The following is a 19,485-nucleotide window of genomic DNA, read 5'->3' as shown; positions in this document are numbered from 1 at the left end:
TATTCCGTTTGTTGGTTGATTTCATATATTTGCCATTTTCTACATAAATTATATTTGATGATATATGATTTCATGTCAGATAAGTGGGAACCGAGTCGTCCTAAATGAAATTTGGAAAGACAGGCTTCGCAACAGCCAGATATTTGCCATCAACAAAAAATACTCAGAGACATGGTAAATGGTGGGGTTCGGAGGACGGGGTAAGTGTTGATAGACTAAAAACTGTTGATTTCTACCGATTTTACACTATTTAACATTTTATTAAACGAATTATGTGCCATGGCATCGTCCAAGTATTCGTGTTTAGTAACACTTTTAAAACATGGCCTCACCATCAACATGTTACTCCTGTTTAGAATATATTGACAACAGAAATCATGACATCACTCACATCGCTAACATTCCATTTGCCTACGCTTAAAAGTATGTCTAGATCATACCTATAGTTTGTCTAGTTATACCTATAAAAACGGCTAATATAGGGTTGACACCATCCAAGAATGCCTGGATTCCAAAGTGGACCAAGTGTACTTGTACAAGTTTACTTGAACAAAGTTGGTTGCCACAATTAAATGACTTTCTTGTTAATGTGTTCGAGTGGTTGCTGATATGGACCAAGAGCTAGCAACGTCGGAAAAAAAATCATTTTAAGACGGCTGATTCTTTCATACATTGTTCCTTATGCTTCCTCGAACACCGTACCGGCCATCTGGCTACTGATACAGGTTGCGTTCATTACTGCGCAGCACACTTGTACAGGTAAACATATCGAATTTAAAATTATTGTAAGACAAAAAAATTTTTTGTCATTACTTTTTAAACATTATTAGAAATATGAACTGTAATTGCCAGACATTTCTGTGGTTTAAAAAGTAATGACAAAACAATTTTTCGTCCTAAAATAATTTAAATTCAATATACAGGGTGATTGATGAGTGTGATAAAGCTCAGTAGATCCGCTATAGTAATAGATAGCAATAAAAGTTAATAATAAAAATTGTGGCCAACTTTCAGCTTCACATTACGAAATTAGTTAGATTGTTACAGGGTGTTTGATAACATAGTGGCAGACCAAACTTATGTTTTTTTAAATGGAACACCCTATATTTTATTTTACATTCGAAATCTTCTTAACTTCCCCATCACTAAAATATATAGATTTGTTATGTTAATTTGATGAATTTTACAAAGTTATAACCAATTTTTTATGAAAATCGTAACAAGTTCAGCTCCCTGTATAAATAAAAAAAGCACAACAGCGATGGTTTATTGGTGCCATATTTTTTGTTGATTGTGAAAATTTTTAAGAATTGTTGATATTGCTAATTTTCCTTATATCGAATACAGGGTGAGTCAAAACACAAGTACATTATTTTCTCAGAAATTTTAAATTGAACGCCCTGTATTTTATATTAGTATCGAAAAATATTACCGTATTTTCATTTTTGTATAATATTCCCTATGCCTAAATTTGTCAGTTTTTGAGATATTTTCATTTTTCAGAGCAAGGTATTAATTAGGGGTATTTAAAATTATGTGAAAATAATGTACTTGCGTTTTGACTAACCCTCTATTCGATATAAAGAAAATTAGCAATATCAACCATTTTTATAAATTTTGACAAATCAACAAAAAAATATGGCACCAATAAACCATTGCTGTTGTGCTTATTTTTATTGATGCAGGGAGCTGAACTTATTACGATTTTCATAGAACATTGGTTATAACTTTGTAAATACCCTGTATAACATAACAAACCTTGATATTTTTGTGCCATTTAAAAAAACAAAAGTTTGGTCTGCCACTGTTATCGAATACCCTGTAACATTCTAACTAATTTTATAATGTGAAGTGCAAAGTTAGCTACAATTTTTGTTATTAACTTTTATTGCTATCTATTATTATAGCGGATCTACTAAGCTTTTTCACACTAATCAATCTCCCTGATTTTGAGTTTACCTTGTACAGGTGTGCTGCGCTGTAATAAATGCAACCTGCATCAGCAGCCAGATAGCCGGTACGGTGTTCGAGGAAGCATAGGGAACAATATATGAAAGAATCAGCCGTTTTAAAATGATTTCTCGAAAACGTTGCTAGCTCTTAGACCAACTTTTGATACATCATGAGCTTGGAATCCAGAAAAAAGGAATAAAAATAAAAAAAGAGGAAAGTTTCGACTAATAATTACTTGACCCTAAATAACTCCATGAATCATAACACTCACCCTTTCAAACCATTTTCTTTTTGTGTTTACTTCTCGTTTTCAACACTGACGCCATTTTAATTTTACAATTCGACACTACTGGGATCCAAGAAAGTTGGCCAGCGTCCTACTTAACTTCTTCTTTAAGTTCCATCTTCTATCGAAGGTTTGAAATCATCATGGCAATGCGAACCCTGTTGACTGCCGCTCTAAATAGTTCTGCACTACTGCATTGGAACCATTCCCGTAAGTTCTTACTACTACCCTACTTAACTTGGATAGAACCTTTTGATACAAGTGTACTTGGACAATTAGCTGACACGATCAAAATAGCTTCTAAGTTGTTAAAAATCATAGATGGCGCATCTCAAATATGGATTCACCGTTTTTGAATTGTCAAAACCAGCATCATTGTGGCCATTGTGATTGTGATTCCTGGTATATTCTGTACGGTTTAAAGTTGTATAGTCTTCTTGGTACACCATTGTCATTCATCGTTAGTTGCTCTCAAAGTTTTCCTTTTTTTGTTAGTCACAAGTGTCTGAGCGTCATGCCCATTGGGCCGATTAATGTTTTTACAGTTTCACTTCATTCTTCAGAATGAAGAAATATATGAGGCCTTTAAAATCAAGTATTTTCTATGGGAAATAAGCCACAATTTTACTAAAAAATGAATTTATTAACGTTTCGAAGCCCAAATCGGGTTTCGTTGTCAAAATACAAAATACTATTAAAATAAACAAAAATGTTGTTGCTAAGTAAAAAAATTCTTCTAATAATCTATTTAATCTGACTCATTTATATTGGCAATTCAGACGTATATTATACATTTTAAAGTAGAAGACTTTAAAATGATATCGCCAATATTTATGAGTTGCAACAACTCTTTTAGCAACATTTTTGTTTATTTTAATAGTATTTTGTATTTTGACAACAAAACCCGATTTGGGCTTCGAAACGTTAATAAATTCATTTTTTAGTAAAATTGTGGCTTATTTCCCATAGAAAATACTTAATTATAAAAATGCCACAAGGAAATAGCTTCAGAACAACTTTAAAATCAAAACCTGCTAGTCCATATTTTAAAATGTTTTCTGGAGGCTAATAAACATTAAAAATGTCAATTTTCCAAAAAAGTATCGCGACATTTCTCAATCAAATGGGCATCAATAAATATAAAATGGCACACACATTTGTCATTTTTCTGCATGTCCCTTGCATCTTCAGAAATTTGTACTTTAGTTTGGATTTAGCAGAACGAAAAATTTAGGATTTAGCAAGTTTTGATTCTGATGGGCTCATATTTTACATTCCAATCACTTATTACTACGTTGAAATCGTAATTTATATCTATATTCTTCTGTATGTAATCTGCAAAAAATTACACCCTTTTTTTCCTTCCACTATAAGAATCTTTATTTACGTATACCATCATCCTTCTATCTTTTATAGAGTAAGCAGTATTTTAGTCATCTTAAATAAATGAAAATCTGTTGTGACATAAATATTGTATATCAGAGCAAAGAGTATACCAAGAAGTTTGCAGTAGGTTTGTAGTCTTCTGTTTGGTACCTTTCATCTCGAGTCTTTCATTGAAACGCAAACATTTATTTCTAAATTTTACATTATGTATCAAATAGTAATCTATGAGTATATTGCATACATCTCTGCGTCTTTTTATTGCTTGACACTTTTTATAGCCTGATCCTTATTTAATTGTGTTATTAAATATGTCATATTTTGCGATACTACTGACTATAGTTTGTTTAAATCTCTTGGATATAGTCAATTGCAATTTATTACTTTACATAAATTAGTATGTACAATACAATTGAAATATTTTTTACTGATTAGTTTAATTATGAAAATTTAAAGGTGGGTATCTATTTGAACCTGAAAGAAATTATGAGTTGGATCTCACATCGCAATAGGTGATCATTTACAAGAATTTGTTTCGTAGTAATTTTGTGGAAGTTTGGAATGAACTCACTACAAAATAAAGGAGGAAATAAGAAAAATAGTTCAGATACTTCTTAATATTAGATTCGACTGCAAAGACAATTGAAAAGAAACGAAGAAAAATCGTAAATAAAATTCCTAAATGCAGGTTGGTAAAAATTGCTGCTTATTGTAATTAGATACTATAAATCTACAGTCCGTCTCACCTTGTCTTAGCAGTACAGGCTCTTGTGACTAACAACGATGCCAAATTTGATCAGAAATTTTTTAAAAATATATATGTATTTGTAGTATACCAAATATTGAATGGAAGAGTTTCATGGAATAGTATGATCTACATTTTGTCGCTGCCAGAGATACTTCAGTGTTTGGATCACGTGCAACGCGATACCTCGCGCATGCACCTGTCTTGGGCATACGCAGTTCTATGCCTCCTTCTACTTTACAATTTACGTGGCATGTTGCACGGAAAGAGTCATCGTGTAAATGTACTACTATGTACACTAACATCTCCAGCTTGCACCGAAGCTAAAGAAACAACTCGATAACAATAACTTCAAAGCTCACGCTCTAGTGCGTAACACATCTTAAAATAACTACTACGACCACACTCACTTTTCTACAATATGGCACATATTGAAAAGAAAGACCAAAGGCATAGTTTTGCCTTTATAATGGAAAATATCGTTTAAATAATTCGGTACAGATGGGGTATTAAAAAAAATTATGCAAAGTTTTTGTATAATTTTAAATAGAGCAGACGTTTGCTTAAAACTAAGTAATTCTTCGACAAAGATGTGAACGTTTATATGATTTTAATTTATTATAATTTTATACATAATTTTATTTCATAAAATATATCTTGACCTACCACCTACCCCTAAGGTATGTAAGTCTCTTTTATTTTGATTTTAATAATTTTCATTATTGCTGATGGTTTTTAATGTTTATTTGAATATTATTAATTTAATATTATCAAGGAAATCTTAAATTATCTGCTTTTTAAATGATTAACAATAAATAATAAATTAAGAACAAATATACTAAAGATCGAAACGTAGAGATATCGGCATACTGTATCATGGATGTTATTTCCGATTGACAAACTATCCGTTATGCTGTCAAAAGTCACTCTGTAAATTATCATTATTTGCTCATTCAAATCATAGACATAATAGAAATAGACCATACTTAATTTCAATAAGACAATGCAGTGCATCTAAACAACGATTTTGGTTGTCAAAGGTGTTTACAAAACAAAAATATTCAAAAACTGATCGAAAATCCATCTCTATGATCCTGATGACGACATCACTGTCTACTAATGTTTACATCTAGTGCATAGCTTATGCGAATAAACTGTAGGTAAGGTATGGGCCGCTCTCTGCATTGAGGTGTAACGCTAATATCATGGACGCCATTGGCCTACTAGACTCACTGTGATTGGTCTAGCCAGCTTTATCTGTCACATGCGCTAGATCGCGCGGTAAAGAGAGATAGGTAGACCGCTTATCATTCATACACATCATTCTCTTTGCCTTATCCCCCCTACCTCTTGGGACAAAAAATAAAAAAAAACAACAAAATTATAGACAAATTCCTGAATTTTTTCCTTGCTCCCAAATAGCTTTAAAACGCCCTTATTGAGGGGGTCCCGAAGGCAAACCCCCCCCCCCCCTTATGAACACTCCCTAGACTCCCTGGAACCTATATTGTTACAAAAACAGCACTGCTTATCCCTATGCGGGGTCGGCTTCCCTAATTGCATTTCTCCACACAATTCTATCTTGGGTCATATCAATATTAATTCCATTTACCAATATGTCCTGCCCAATCGTCTCCCCTGAGGTCTTCTTTCGTCTTCCTCTCCTACTTTTTCCAGGAATCTGCACTTCAGCAATTCTTCGTATTGGGTGATTAATGTCTCGACGCTGAACATGACCAAACCATCTTAACCTATGCTCTCTCATTTTGGCATCAATTGGTGCCACACCTAGACTTCCCCTAATATACTCATTTCTAATTGTATCATTTCCGCCACATGCATTCGTTGTTATTGTTTCTTTTCCACTGTGCAATATTCAGTTCCGTACATCATAGCCGGTCTTATGGCTGTTTTCCCTTCAGCTTCATTGGAATTTTTCTGTCACACAACACAACATAAAATTCATTAAGAAATTAATAAAACTTTTGATCTTCTGTTTCAATTATTACCAAACACGAAATTAGTGATTAAATTATATATTAAATTTGGCTATTAAATTATGTGAAAAATAATTTAAGGTTTCTGTCCACAAAAAATTTAGATATCCTTTATTGTTTTAAAAAATGCTTTACTACATTTTCATTTTTTTATTTGATACGCTATATCATTCTGACGTCACTTCATCGTTTTTTTTTTGTGTTGGGTTAATTCTTGATTCTAAACTAAACCGTAGCTCTATGTTCACTGTTTCTTCGGACTTAAAAATATTTAGGTGATTAGCTCATTTTAAAATGAACACCGTTTTTTTTATTAGTTTTGCTTAGGACATCTCTTTATATAATTTATTTTCCGTCGTTCTAGTAAAACTGCGGTCACTGAATGGTTTACACCTTCATTTTTTGCTTTTATTTTGATTTATTTATTTACAAAAATTCACAAGGAAAAAGTTTTCCTGTGGTTGGCTGTATACCATGTAATACAAAAAAAAACAGTAAAATCCTGTATAAAAGGTATATTTAAAAACCCTCAAAAGGGCCACATCAAAATCACATAACTAGTTTTCGACTGGTTTACGTCATCATCAGTGCTTACGTGCAATGTACATGCTAACCACCAAGATTTTTTTTATTTATTTATTTACCTTTTAATTTTAACCAACCTATTCTCTGTTCGTCACTGGTAATTAACGTCACTTTGACGTAAACAGTGCGTTTAAACGATGCCAAAAAAATCGGCTACTAGATATGTAAGGGTGTATAGTAGGCTCGGAATTCAACTAGATAATTTAAACTGAAAATAACAAAATTCGTATTGCCAAACAAAAGGTAAAGTGATTAGTATACTATTTTTTATAAACATTATTCTTCCTTAGTAAAGGGTCAATCCATGCCAAGTGGTCATATAAATTAAGTTGGTTGCTTGACTATTTTTAATATTTTTTATTTTTCTACCTCTTTAACTTCAGTCCATAGAGAGTCCAGAATTCCAGTTATTTCATTTTTAAAAAATTTAGTTTGCCGATGACGGACATTTTTGTTAAAGCGTATCGATCATTTTCACGGAAAACATGGCTTCGTTCTTTAGCCAATATTTTCACTGAGGTTTGTCCTAGAACAATAAACCAAAAACCAAACTTTTTAGAAAAGTATGCTCTAAAAAAACGGCCTAAAAATAGCATTATTTAATTTCAAACTACCCTAAGGCCTCAAAGTTTGAAGAGGTAAACTGATAAAATTCCATTTTCACCATTTTTTAACCGCATAAGGCAAGCCGATAATGGTTTGTTATTTTTTTCTGCAAAAGACATACAAAAAAAGTTTGAGCTTTGAGACTTGAGTAAATTTTAAAAAAAAATCTCAAAAACGTAATTTTTTGAAAAATCTCATAGTTTGACCCCTTATGTCTCTGATGGGCACGGATGAAAAAATTTGAAATTTGGCTGAATGTTAGCCCCTAGCAAGTAGAATAAGGCGTAAAAATTTGGAGTTGCAGACTTACGTCATATAGGAGTTACAGGCCTGAAAAAATGGTCAAAATTTGAGCGTTTGCGGGCAGGGTAATTAAAATTCAAATAAACTGTCTAATGAAATAAAAATTAATCTATTTTCACCAGATTTCACAATGAATACAAATTTATACAGGGTGGGTCAAAGAAAAGAGTTCGCCTTGATATTTGGAAGTTATTAGATTTTAAGGGAATGCCGAAACAGGTCGATTTTTATTTTTAAATTACAATTTTTTATGTATATTTCATACGTCTCCATAACGTGTCATCGTCAGTGACGTCATTCACCTGGGCGTGATGACGTAATCGATTATTGTTTTAATGGTAATAGGGGTCGTATGTTATCTCATTTGAAAGAGTTTTCAATTCTCTGTTCAGTAGTATAAACAATAATATAATTATTTATACAGGGTGGCCAAAAAATAATTTTTTAATTAAATTATTTGACACAAAAAGTAGAATGTATGAAATTTATTTAACTTAAAATACATTTTATTGCTGTCATAAAAAAAATTATTTGGCAAATAAACATTGCTTTTCGCTTAAATTAAATGTTCAAACTGTCAAGAGGTAGGTTAGAGGTAAGTTTGTGATTTAATTTAAGAAAAAAGAAATGTTTTTGTGAAATAAACATTTTTTCTATTTTCTGACAGCAGTACAATGTATTTTTAGTTGCCACAAGACCCCTATTCCTATTTAAAAAAATCATCGATTACGTCATCACGCTCTGATGGATGACGCCCCGTAGTATGAAATATATCCCAAAAAGTTGCAATACAATAGAACCCCGCAAATCCGAACCAACGAAAAGTGAAAAAAATTCTAAAAATTCAAAATAAAAATTTAAAAACATGTTTATTATATGTACAGAGAACCAGAAAATTTAACAATGTAAAATTAATAGAAATTTGGACATTGAAATTTATTAAAAATAAATACACATAGTACATCCTTTAAAAAACTTAACACAATCAATAAAGGAATGTGCATAATACACATTTCCCATGGTATACTATGAACGAAAACATTGAAAAAGATAAGAAACATAGTGTAATCAATATCCAGATTACAAATTAAATGAATCATTTACATGGCCGAATTCCCATGTCCCGTGACGAAACAAAACTACTGGCGTTAGTGATTTAATATTTCAGTGATCTAAATATTTTTCAGCTTTAGAATATTGGAGGGCATAAACGTGCGGATAAAGTTTCATAAAGGGATCGGTGGCAGACCATATCTTTTAAAAATGATCTTCCTTAGCTTCTTAGGCTAACTTTCGGATAATCCGAACTTTTCGGAATCGGAACAAGCTGTCCCCCCAATTAGTTCGGATTTGCGGGGTTCTACTGTATAATAAAAATAAAAATGGACCTATTTCGGCATTTCCTTAAAATCTAATGGGTAACTTGCCAAATATCGAGGTGGACTCTTTTCTTTGGCCCACCCTGTATAAATTTATATTCATTGTGAAATCTGGTGAAAATAGATTAATTTTTATTTCATTAGACAGTTTATTTGAATTTTAATTACCCTGCCCGCAAACGCTCAAATTTTGACCATTTTGATTTTTGACCATTTTTTCAGGCCTGAAACTCCTATATGACGTAAGTCTGCAACTTCAAATTTTTACTCCTTATTCTACTTGCTAGGGGCTAACATTCGGCCAAATTTCAAATTTTTTCATCCGTGCCCATCAGAGATATAAGGGGTCAAACTTTAGATTTTTCAAAAAATTACGTTTTTGAGATTTTTCAAAAAATTACGTTTTTGAGATTTTTTTGAAAAAAAGTCTCAAAGCTCAAACTTTTTTTATTTAAAGTATGTACGTATGTCTTTTCCAGAAAAAAATTACAAACCAATATCGGCTTGCCTTATGCTGTTAAAAAAATGCTGAAAATGGAATTTTATCAGTTTACCTATTCAAACTTTGAGGTTCATTTAGGGCCTTAAGGGTAGTTTGAAATTAAATAATGCTATAGACTGTTTTTTAGAGCATACTTTTCTAAAAAGTTAAGTTTTTGATTTATTGTTCTAGGACAAACCTCAGAAAAAATATTGGCCAAAGAGCGAAGCCATGTTTTCCGTGAATATGATCGACACGCTTTAACAAAAATGGCCGTCGTCGGCAAACTAAATTTTTTAAAAATAAAATGAATGCAATTTTTACTCTCGTATAGACTATAGACTGAAGTTTAAAAGGTAGAAAAATAAAAAATATTAAAAATAGTCAAGCAACCACCTTTGGACCACTTGGCTAGGATTGACCCTAAATCGTCGCGTCGTCTATACAAACAATTACGTTCGTAAAAATTACTAGTGTAATTACGGACTTTTATATTTTTATTCATCACCGTTATCGGTAATATGACTCTAAATAGTATTAAAAGATTAAAAATAACGTCGACTTATTCTGACCGAATTCTGTTTGTACTATAAACTGTTCAATGGCCGCAGTTGTACATGCTTTTATCTAATTTACAGATGAACGTAAAGTGAACTTTGAAGGTAATATGACAATTTGGTTTGCTTGGAATCAAGATTTTCGCCAGTGACAATAAATCATGAACTCGTGAGGTCATCATGAATGTGGCTTGTTCTCATGAAATACATTTCAGTTGCTCTGATTACTTCGATGATTTTTTGGAATCAAAACCACAATTTTATTAACACATTTTTTACTCTACTTCTACGAATTACATAAAATGCATTATTTTGAATAAAGATTTTTAGAATATTGTTGTTTTTACTAACCTTTTCCTACTCTGAAATTTATATATATATATATATATCAACGAAGCTAAGATTATGTATATTAAGGTAAGTAAAATAGTTAGTATTCTTAATAAGTAGCTAATAGTGATGTAACGAATGTGAACATTCGCGAAATAAAATGAGCGACGTAAGTTAGGGATATTGTCAATATTATTTTTTAATTTAAACATTTTGTAGTTAAATGAGAAGGACAAAGAAGCTGCTATGTCAAAATAAGTTCCGACAAAAATGGTTTTAAAGGTTGAGACTCTGGTGTTTATTTATTATTTATGCACTGACGAAAACTCGTTTATTTACTGAATTTGCTAGGATTACATTGATGGCATCAGCCTATATGTACAACATGACAGCACTTTTTTCGCCATGACACATTCATAGTCGATGATTGATTTATAGAATGGTAGTGAAGATTGCTGGCTAACAGAGAAGACCAGAAACTCATTTTCTGCAAAAATTGAACCTTCTTTGCCTGTACTCTTATTACATCTTAAGTTATTTACAAAAATATTCCCTCTAAAAAATAAAAATTAAATTTTGCATTAATAAGTTTATCCACTATGGGCATACATTAATTTCTCCGCATAACAGTTCCCGAAGTTACTGATGGGTCTGCGAAAGAGGAACGCGATTTGTAGCAATTCTCTATTTGGACAACTGCACACTTATGGCTGAGAAAAAACTGGTCCCAATGGCTACATGAAAATTAACAATATGCTAAGCAATTTCTCACCTGTACATCTCATTTATATTGTGGCGACGGTAGTTTGTATTGTGACGTAACAGCAGTGCAGTAAAGAAAGGCTTCCTTTGCGCAGTTAATATTACATATTGTTCATCTTGCCGACTTATGCTTTCTCTAACCACATTTCCGGTGTTCAGAAATCTAGAAATAACACTTTCCAAGACATTGAAAATATTGTCGACTGCGACTTGTAGGGCATCATTTTGAAGCATCACCACAGCCTTATTTGCTTCATCTTGATTTAATTTACGACTAGGCATATTAGTAAGAAAGTTCCCTACGCTCCTGAAAAAGAATGCGACGTGTTTGGAGAAGTATGGCAACACTGCCTTGCACATCTACTTTCGCCTCACTGCATTGCTCAGTGTCGGCCTAGCAGCATTAGAAGATTAAGTTGCTGTTTCAGCAAGTTATAGTTTATTGTTGATAAATTTACAACTTTATTTCTATATATATATATATATATATAACATCTAGGTGGCTGCACTAAGACTGAAGAACTAGGAATAATCAGAATAATAAACGCAGTTGCAATTAAACCACAAAAAATCTAGTTAAGATCAAAACATGGCAAAAAAAAATAAACTTTTTGTAAACATCAAAAGCTACCTGAAAGTTTGGGGAAATTAAATAGACTTCATCGACACCATAAAAGGTACATGCACTAAAAAAAATGTACTTTGGGTATTGTGTGTTGCATATGCAGACGTACGCAGCGGAATAATTGGCTGCCTACTATTCGCGGTAATCCGTATAGAGACATGTTAACAATAGACTAGGCTACGGATATGCCACTTGATGCATACGGTGGTCGTGCGAGTGTGAGCGTATCTATCAAGATGCGGGAGTAATGGACAGAGATATGTAAAGAGACTAGATCTGGCTAGGGATATGCAACGGGGTGTGACCCGGACCGGACCGCTAGAAACAGAACCGACCGATATTTTTTAGTGGACCAGAACCGAAACTGGACCCTTATTTGATATTAAATATAATTTTTGGAACCGAACGGTAACACTCTTAATTTTTCAAACGGTTTTTTTCGGTTTTGTTGTTTATAATTATTTTTTTTTTTTTTTTTAATAAGTTAGTGCAAACAATTTTGCAGTGTTTTCCACTTTTGTTAATAAATAAAAAATACATTTCAAGATGTTTTATTATTTTTAAAATCAACTCAAAAACCATAAACAACAACTATGTTTTAATAATTTCTTCTTTTAATTCTGATCAACAAATGTTTCTTAAATTGTTGAGGAAAATAATTTTTTTTGTATTTCAGAATATTGTTAAATATTTTATTTAACTAAATCGATGTCGCTTTAGCAAATTCTAAAATAATAAAATTAATCCATTGTTAACTTTTGCACCTGATCAGTGGTCACTACCCAAGTAGCAATTTGTCGATGCGACAACGTTATCTACCGCGTGGCAACGTTTTCTTACAACGTTGTTATTGCCTAAAAGACGACCCTATTCTGCACTGATTTGGTGGACGATTTTTGAGTTGTCTTGACGTTGCCTAGGCAACCTCCTGTTTAAGCAACATCGTTTCGTAACCGTTGCATAATATCCAACTGAAGCGACTATAAAAAGCACCTGCGCGTGCAATGGTTGCTCAAGGAGTCAGACTAGTTATGTTTTTTACCTATATTTTTAACACCTGTATGGTGAATGCGAAAACCAAAAAGTAAACTGTTCTGACATCGTATTGGGTATTTAAATTTATATGATATAAATACATAAAGGACTTATTACCTGATGTGAAATTTATAAACGCATCTCAGATTACCGTCAAATATGGATATTTCACCTTTAAAAAACACGCGCTGCTTTTTTATGACATTTTTGACAAAAAATATGCAAATTTAAAAAATCAAATTTTAATATAAAAGTCAAAATTTATGTTAAAGATGTTCTGTATAAATTTAATGTATTGATGGTGCTTTTAAAGTTATCAGAAAATGCCTGCATTTTTTATATTCTGTGTTTTCATTTTCTTTACATCCTAAAAATCTCAAGTAAAACCAAAATGGCGCATTAAACAATATTACTAAAAAAATACCTAATTACCAACCTTAGACGGATAAGACAACTTAGAAGTCCAATCGCCAACCAAACCCGGCAGCGCCAACTATCAAAACCATTTTAGAACGCACCCTCTTATTGGGTAACAGAGGTCATGTGACCAGTGTCAAAAGTGTATCATTCTCATTAACAGCGTTGCCACATTTAGTAGATTTCTACTTTTTTGGTAGATTTTTGATATTTTTTAAAAAATTCTAGTAGGCAATATTTTTTAGTAGATTTTTGGTATATTTCAACAGAATTTGATCCATTTTTTTTTCGAATCATGAGGAAACTATAATAAGTCTTTTTGAAAAATTTAAACGCAGAATGAAAGACTGCATTATTTACAAAAACCAAAACGTTTCTTTTGAACGAGATATTTTGGAATTAGAAGTCACTAATTTTTTTCTTTTTTTCACCCCTGTAACGTATTAAAATAAACATTATAGAAGTTTTCAGGGACTTTCGGTCCTCGGTAATAACGTAATCTTTCTTTGTGCGTTTAAATTTTTCAAAAATACTTATTAGTTTTCTAAGGATTCGCAAAAAAACGAAAACATTTAAAATACATTGAACATTTTAACAGACGATATTTTGCGCCTATCCCCTTAAGTTAGCTCTTGTTTTTATTATAAAAAATCCCAAATATATCCCAAAAATACTTAAGTATATTTTAGTTTTTGATTTAGTAGATTTTAGCTAAAAAATGATAATTACCAGTTGGTGGTTTGGAATAATTAGGTTTCCAATTTTGTGGAATTGCTCTTGGGACATTTAGGACGGATGTGCATATCACTGTATTACTGTATATTTACATGGCCTAAAAAGAATCTACTGATTTTGTGAAAACAAAACTACTGAAAGAGTTAAAACTGACCTGGCAACCCTGTCTACCAAAGCAGATACAAAGATGGTTATCAAATCTCAAATCTACTGATAAAACAATGGAATGGAAACCAGCTATTAAAAAACAAATAAACAGGTTGTTAAATAAATCGAAAATTTCTATCAAAATAAAATATATAATAATTAGTTTAGCATTATAACATTTTTAAGTCGTTGCGATTGTTGAAAAAACTGAAGTGTGATATGTAGTTGTCAAAATGGTAATAAATTAGTTGCCCGTATAACTACAGGTTGTAACATCGTAATGTCAGTCGGGGTAGGGGACGTTGGCCGAAACAACTGAAAATGCTCTCGGGCAACGTTGTAGACAGTGTATTTGTTTGTACTGACAACCAATGCGTCGAAAAATTGCTACTTGGGTAATAATTGATAATCGGTGATAAATCTCTGGTATGTTGGTTGTGATGGAAAAATATAATTTTAATACTGTCAACAATTAATTATATATTATGTAGAATGTAATAGAATACAGAGATATAAATGAATTGAGCCATACTGGTAGGGGAGCTCAAGCGGGCATTTTGCTGTTACTTGAGCGAGCCAGAAAATCACACGGGGAGAAATCTTGTAGGTCCTACTATGTAAATGTACCCCTACCATATATTGGATCTTAATACAGGAGGATCCGAAAAAATATACTCTTAGAAAAACTTAAATTGTCAGATTAAGGTAAGTTAAGTACATGCAGAACAGTGTATATTTCAAAAATCTGACGGTTTGAGGGGGGCGCGTAAGGAAATGGGTGAGTCACAAATTCACTAGAAAAAAGCTAATATGTTGAGAAATAAACGTCAGATCGAAGAACTAAAAATTACGTGTTCAATATTTTTCAAAAATATATTGAATGATACCAAACACGAACCCCCACGGAGAGGAGTGAGGGTAAATTTTAAATAGGAACCCCGCGATATTTTGCGAAATGAATATCAGATCGAAAAAGTATAAAATACACGTATTCAATATTTTTGAAAAATCTAGCGAATGACACCAAACACGACCCCCCCACCCCGGAGATGGGTTGGGGTTTACTTTAAAATCTTTAAATAGAAGCCCCCATTTTTATTGCAGATTTGGATTCCTTACATAAAAATAAGTAACTTTTATTCTAGATATTTTTTCGAATTATGGATAGATGGCGCTATATTCGGAAAAAACGATTGTTGGAAAATTAAATTAAAAATAGAAAGTCCCCACTTAAGTGGAAAACTTTACTTAACTGTTTTTGGTTTTAGGACCTAATCTTCACAATCCAATAGGTCCCCATAACGCTCAAGAAACTGCAAAATTTAACATACTTTCCTCCCCTACTATAGATATATCTTACATAAAAAAATTTACACCGTATATTTACTTTTTTATCAGACCGTGAAATTGAAAAATTTGTAGGAACCGAAAAAAACCGTTTGGACCGAAAAAATTAGTCAGAACCGAATCAAAATATTTTCACAAAACCGGAACCGGACCAGACCTAAAATTTTGAATTTTACTAGAACCTGAACCGGACCGGAACCTTTTATTTAATTTCGGTCCGGGTCCCTGGGTGTAACCGGTGGTCTAACGCCGATATCAAGCACGGTGGTCTAGCTATATCTTTGTCTGTCGTGCGAGTGTGAGCGTATCCACCAAGAGGTGGAAGTAATGGAACGACAGTTACACAGAGGCGGCAGCCATCATATGCTAGAGAGAGAAAGTTAAGCGCCGGTAGAGAGAGATAGATAGACCACCGACCCGAACTGCTCCGCGTTACGCTATTTTTCCGAGTTGGCCAAATCTAAGTGTATAAGATCTTTGGTAATGGAACGATACAGACACAGGCGGCCATCATTTGCTAGAAAGAGAAAGCTAAGCGCCGGTAGACCCCCGAACTGCTCCGCGTTACGCTATTTTTCTGACCTGGCCTAATCTATATGTTATTATATCTATGAATCCGTATCGACGGGAGAGATTAAATAGGGAGTTTTTGTGCACACAAATACGTAAACGTAACGCATCTTTTTGACATATACGCTTGCGCATTAATGGTTGAACTCCCGTATCGCGATACGTATTACCTAAGGTTACGGGCTGGTACGTTAGGTTCATACGCATCCCTATCGAGCCGAAAGTCACCGAATGCACACGAGGATCTTACCCGATTACCTACCAAATGAACATTTCATCAGCGTACTACCCGTTTATAAACATTTTAAGGTTATATTGGTTATTGGTTTAGTCTATTTGAGTAAAATTATTCTGTGTTTGTAATTGGAAATTGGAACTTCATAATAGATTTAAAATTTTATTGTTTTTAAGTTGTCTATTAATAAAGCAAAACAAACAAATCTTGTATTAATTTAAGAAATACAGTGATCACCACAATTAATAACTCGATAAACAAATGACCTAGTTTCAGTAAAATTTTCTAATAAATATTACCACACTATTTACATTATACCTACTGGAATTCTGATGTAGGTATACAATAATTTACAACTAAAAAGTAGGTATAAACAAAAATAAAAAATTTTAACCTAAGGAAAAATAATATTTTTATATTTAAATAGAAGCAATTAAAACCATACAATTTCATTATTCATTTATCTTTTTTTACATTTGTATATTAATTGTATATTGTGTGAACATTGTTTTATTTGTTTGAATGTCAACGGAATTTAAAAGTGACTTTACGATTTGCTTTACGTTACGTTAAGGCAGTTACAAAAACTACCTATTTTAACATTCATCCTCTACGACACGTTAGTTGCTTTACGTATACGGAGATGCGTACGTTACGTAGCAACAAAAACTCCCTAATGTCCAGCAAACGACGGCAATGTTGCCAGATTCCTTTTAGCGGGAATTTTAAAATTTTATAGCAGTTTCGTTTTAAATTTGACAGTTCTGTTTTCTCAAGTCAAAAATCTTAACCTTACTTTTACAAGTGATTAAGATTATTTTATTTACATGTAAATTGAAACAATAAATATTGTGCTTTGTCATAATTTAAAACTCATTATGTTGAAGTCTTTTCCAGTTGATAAAATTGCAATTCAAAAACTTTTAGGTAGGTACGTGTAACTTCCACATTATTATTTATTTTTTAAGTATTAAGGTTGATGTTGATATCAAAAATTTAGATTTCAAAGATAGTTTTATGTAGGTAGATACTAATAGAGTAATCTAAATACTAATAAACTAGATAATAGATTAGATACAAAGTAAGCTGTAAGTAGTATAACTGCCCATGTAATCACCTGTTATGTTGTTTTTTTTAGATTTGTACTGTATGGATGGCACAGGAAGAGAACAGAGAACAAGAGTACAAGAACATGAAACATCTTATTATGAATGTATATGTATGTGATCCTCAAAAAATTATTTTTCAAAACAAGATAGAGAATGAGCTTTAAAATCCCAAGGATCCTGCAAAATGTCTATTTGGTGTACTACTCGAATAATAGTATCTAAAAATAATGAAACTGTTTTAAAACACATTATGGGCATGAGGATGATATAGAGCACTTACATAAATACCAAAATCAGATAAATATCTCTTCAAGTCAGTTTATCAGTTTATTTTGAGACTTTCTTCAAAAATGTAAGTAAAATATTTGCATATCGACGGCGGAAAGGCAAAACTTCGTAACTGAAAATTTTTTATAACATGAGTTACTTCAGTTTTCGCTTTAGAATAAGTTTATTGGCAGCTATTAAACAGCGATTACAGCTGGGAAAGTTTCCGGAAGGCTTCCAAAAGGCTTTCCCAGCTCTAAAAGCTGTTTAATAGGTGCTGATACACTTATTCTAAAGCGAAAACCGAAGTAACTCATTTTATACAATTTTTTCAGTTATGAGGTCCTGCCTTTCCGCCGTCGATATACACAATATAATTTAAAACAAGAATGTTACCACTAAACCACTTTTTAAATATTAAGGCAGGTTGACATTACTAGTGAATAACGAATGTGGCTCACGCTTACGTATTTTGCCCCTGCTATTGTTAGATATTTTATTATCTATTTTCAAACTCGAGCAGTATATTTGTATCTATGCATTGCATAAATACAAATGTACTGCTTGGGTTTGAAAATAGATAATAATATCTAACAATAGCACGGGCAAAATATGTAAGCGTGAGCCATTGCATAAATACAAATGTACTGCTTGGGTTTGAAAATAGATAATAAAATATCTAACAATAGCACGGGCAAAATACGTAAGCGTGAGCCACGTTCGTTATTCACTAGTAATGTCAACCCGCCTATACTCATGAATATTTACTACAGTTTACAATTTCAAACTAGTGTGTTTGATTCTCCTATACCTATATTTTACTTATTTAGTAAACTTCAGACTGTCCAGGATAGCATAATAGCATAGGAGGCAAATTAAAAAGAATTAATTTACTTACAAGAAGAGATATCACAAACATTAAACTCTCTTATGGCATTGATTTGAAAGATGGGTATATGTACAATGATGATGCAACCAGTGTTTATTTTTGGGTTGAATGCTTACAGATTATTTATTTTTTCCAATATTATTTTACAAACAACAGGGCATACTAATGGATATTCATTCTGAATTTAACATTTATGATTTTTGTCTTATTTTCCTTAATACTGTGCCAAAAGGAAATGTTAATTAAGTTTGGCAAATCCTTTATCGCAATCGATGGAACTCATGGGCTCAATTCCTATGACTTTGAACTTATGACAGTATTAGTAAAAGATGAATTTGGGAATGGATTTTGTACTGCTTTCTTATTTTCAAATAGAAAAGATACCTACTTTAATTTACCAATTTTTTTAAATACATGTCTGTGTTGGTATTATATGTATAGTCAAATGTTTTCATATGACACCTTTTACAATGCCTCGTCAAATGTAATGGGTATTGCTCCTAATAGACTGTTAAGTGCCTGGCACATAGATAGAGCATGGTAAGTAAATCTTAATAAAATATCTGATTCTGAAAAAAATCCTATTATATATACAAGATGTATTAATGATGGTTTAGAGAGTATTAATAGCTTTTTGGGTTAGACTTCTAAGTGATGCAGATACATACAATTTTAGTAAGTATTTCCAGTAGAACTACTGCAATAACATCCAACAATGGGCCTATTGTTATAGGAAGGGGTT

At 32.3% G+C, this 19,485-nt stretch overlaps 1 protein-coding gene and 1 long non-coding RNA gene across 4 annotated transcripts in view; both read left to right on the top strand.

The window, feature by feature from the left end:
• Positions 1–10,609, top strand: part of LOC114337835 (far upstream element-binding protein 1) — a 78,575-nt gene extending 67,966 nt beyond the window's left edge. Inside the window, exons 12-13 of one of the 2 annotated variants that reach the window (XR_007698771.1) lie at positions 80–200; positions 10,357–10,609. The gene's annotated coding sequence lies outside the window, so the exon portion shown is untranslated. The remainder of the gene's footprint in view (positions 1–79; positions 201–10,356) is intronic. The other variant, XM_050653836.1, reaches the window with a different exon arrangement.
• Positions 10,610–17,012: 6,403 nt separating this feature from the next.
• Positions 17,013–19,140, top strand: LOC126886787 (uncharacterized). 2 transcript variants are annotated; one of them, XR_007698770.1, is made up of 3 exons: positions 17,013–17,409; positions 17,617–17,939; positions 18,685–19,140. It is a non-coding gene; the product is annotated as an uncharacterized LOC126886787 (long non-coding RNA). The 2 variants fall into 2 exon arrangements; XR_007698769.1 differs by having other exon boundaries at positions 17,023–17,405.
• Positions 19,141–19,485: the final 345 nt, after the last annotated feature.

This window comes from Diabrotica virgifera, chromosome 6, assembly GCF_917563875.1.
Source record: "Diabrotica virgifera virgifera chromosome 6, PGI_DIABVI_V3a".
Lineage (NCBI taxonomy): Eukaryota > Metazoa > Arthropoda > Insecta > Coleoptera > Chrysomelidae > Diabrotica > Diabrotica virgifera.
Note: the sequence above shows the minus strand (reverse complement) of the source record. Positions and strands in the feature narration are given on the sequence as shown.